Below are 3,040 nucleotides of genomic sequence, written 5' to 3'. Positions count from 1 at the left end.
CATGAGATGCGAGAACTCTACCGATTCCAACAGGCCGGCATAATTGTGTCGACTGCGTGGGGTAATCATCTCTCATCAGTCGACATTCTATTGGAATCCACTACACTTACCATCAGGTGCAGTGACGTCACTTTTTCGTGCTCGTATAAAAAAACTGCGATCAAACTTTACTACGATTGATCAATTTTTGCGATCCGGAGATATCGATTAAGATCGTTTATTAATTTTGAATATCAGTTGGATCTAAGCTTTAGGTGTGAGTTTTGGTTTTTTTTTATATATAAATCATGGACTGTCACGAAAATTTAAATCATCGGCAGATTTTAAACAAAATAAAATCAGACAACAGCATCCCTCGCCTTAACATACCTCGTTTTTAATACGGACGGACAAAAAAACACTCAATATAGACATCTCGTTGGCCTTTATAGAGTTTTTATGTGTGAGCGATTAACTAAATGGATTCTTTAATTGTTCCACATTATTTATAAAAACGGAGTGTTTTATTGTGTTTTAAATCACAGCGATATGCCGAATGGCGAGGAATGTGGAGTTTATATCCATCAGTTTGGTAGTTTTGATATCTGAGTTGTGTGATGTTGACCGGTGGTTTTGAGTTCTGATCTCACATTGGGCGATATATCGTTTGGATTTCTTTGACTTATACTCCTTGGATTAGGTCCTTAAAGAAACGACACACTGCGTGGGTTTTTTTATCCGCTTTTGCCTGAATTACGCCCACAAAGAAGGTTAAAGTTAAGAGGGTGGTAGTTGTTAAAACTATGTTAAATCGTTTTACAATATGTTTGAAAATATATGCCTCGTAAAACACACTGGCGAATGGGTGTAAAGGCTCGAAGAAAAATAAGAATTTAACATGTTCTGTGATCTGTATCAATCTGTACCAATTAACAGAATTCCAAAGAAACTTAAAGAAAAATAGTAAATTAGGAAGAAGTTTATTTATAATTTATTTATTTAAAATCTTTATTACACCATAAATTTTAAATAAAAAACAAATATGTAACCATATAGTGGAATTTAGGTTCCTAGATATTATCAGCTATTCTTACAATAAGAGAGGTTAGAAATTATAATAATAATAGCAGGCAGATGTTCTTTTGTTCCCTAATAGTCCCTTGGGTATTTGGGTATTAATGAGAGTACAAAAAAGTATTATGAACCTTATAAACACACGTTCTGATGACGTTGCAATGGACATTGCTTAAAATTGAATTTCTTAACATTTTCGCTTATAACTTTTTATTTATAGTTCTACGACAAAAGTTACAAGACCAAAGTTGTAGAGAATTTAATTTGCAACAAAAATGTTTATACATTTTTTGTCAGATAAATAGTTTAAGAGATACATCGTAAAACCATTTCAACCCTTATTTTCAAGATGGCGGCCGTGGGACAAGGGTGGCGACCCCACAAACTTGGTTTTAGCTTTAGACTGACCCCCTACACTTCAAAAAAATAAAATTGCGTCCTCTAAAAAACGCAACCCCAAATGTAACTTTTCAATGGACTATACACAATTTCGCCAATTCTTGTCAACATCTAGGTAATCTGCGGACCTCTATCCATCAATTATTATCCATGTTTATAGATCCAACATAATCATATAAAATAAACGTCATGATTATATGAAATGTACTGAAAATATGATTGTTTGGTTTATCTATATAATCATTATTTATTTAAAAACCGAATGGCAACCCGAACCGGTTTTTTGTGATGACAATTCATGATGACATTCTTTTTACATTTACGTCATTGTGACTACAACCTTATCGTAAGTAGAGTGGGGATACAGTGTCGACTGATATGATTTATCTTCGGCAGTCGACATAATTAATTTTGGAACCGGATATACCTACCAGTGGTGAAGGATGTAATTTTTCGAAAGAGAACCCCACACAACATATAGGTACTGCATGAATGCGATCTGTAAATCATTCTTATGATAATTAGATTCTACACAAATACCACATAAAGGGAAGACGGCAAGAATATGGTTATATGGACCTTTCGCCAGTGATACCTACATAGGTATATCGAAACGCGACACAGTTACGTGTGCAATTATGGCGGGTTTTACACCTTGTGTCAATATCTAGATAAACACAAGTATGCTATCAGCAAAGTCCGTGTCTGCTACCACTACTGCTACTACTATACTCACAGAAAATCTAAATGTATAAAATGTTACACGATCAAATAAATTATATCACTTCATTTCATTTCATACAAAAGTGATTCAAATCCGTCTTTTACACATTGGCCCTCGTGTGTTGGCGACAATCATTGGCATATATATTGGCCAAACTGTGTATTATATATTCCACAACATTTAAATTCCTCGCAATCAACTACCGGCTTTGTATTGGCGAAATATTTCGTATTATAAAGATCTTAGTATTATGATTTTATTGATACCTTTTAGGATCAAAACATAAAACCTAGCCAATATTTTTATATCAATTGTCAATATCTCCCCAATTTACCGATTACATCGACATACTATGCTATTCATATTGAGTCGTAAGGCCTTTTATGTGTTGATACGACTCCGAAGCTACGATAAATGGCCGACGTTTAATGAACTTGTTTTATTATACTGCTCTACAGGGTGTAGGCAGAAGTATTTTGTAAATATATAGCCTTAAGTTGTGGTCTTGCTGGCATGGCCTTTCTTTTTCTGGAATTAAAATGGCCATATCATTAAGTATTGTTCATACGGGGATATTTTTCATAAGTAACCCCACTGTACCTTATGGTAAGTGAGGTGGAGTCCAATAGAATATCGACTGATGACAGATGATTACCCCTCGACAGGAGACACAATTATGCCGGCCTGTTGGTACCGTATATACACAGGCTGATCCCGAAACGTGGCACACTTACGTGGGCCACTATGGTGGGTTTTAACATCTTGTGTACGGTAGTCGCTGTTCGGACGGATATTAAATATATCCTGCCAGCAAAATCTAATATTTTTTCTGATTTTCCTTTTGTCACCCTAATGTAGTCGGTT

The sequence above is a fragment of the Manduca sexta genome, chromosome 6, assembly GCF_014839805.1.
Source record: "Manduca sexta isolate Smith_Timp_Sample1 chromosome 6, JHU_Msex_v1.0, whole genome shotgun sequence".
Classification (NCBI taxonomy): Eukaryota; Metazoa; Arthropoda; class Insecta; order Lepidoptera; family Sphingidae; genus Manduca; species Manduca sexta.
This window is presented reverse-complemented; position numbering follows the sequence as displayed.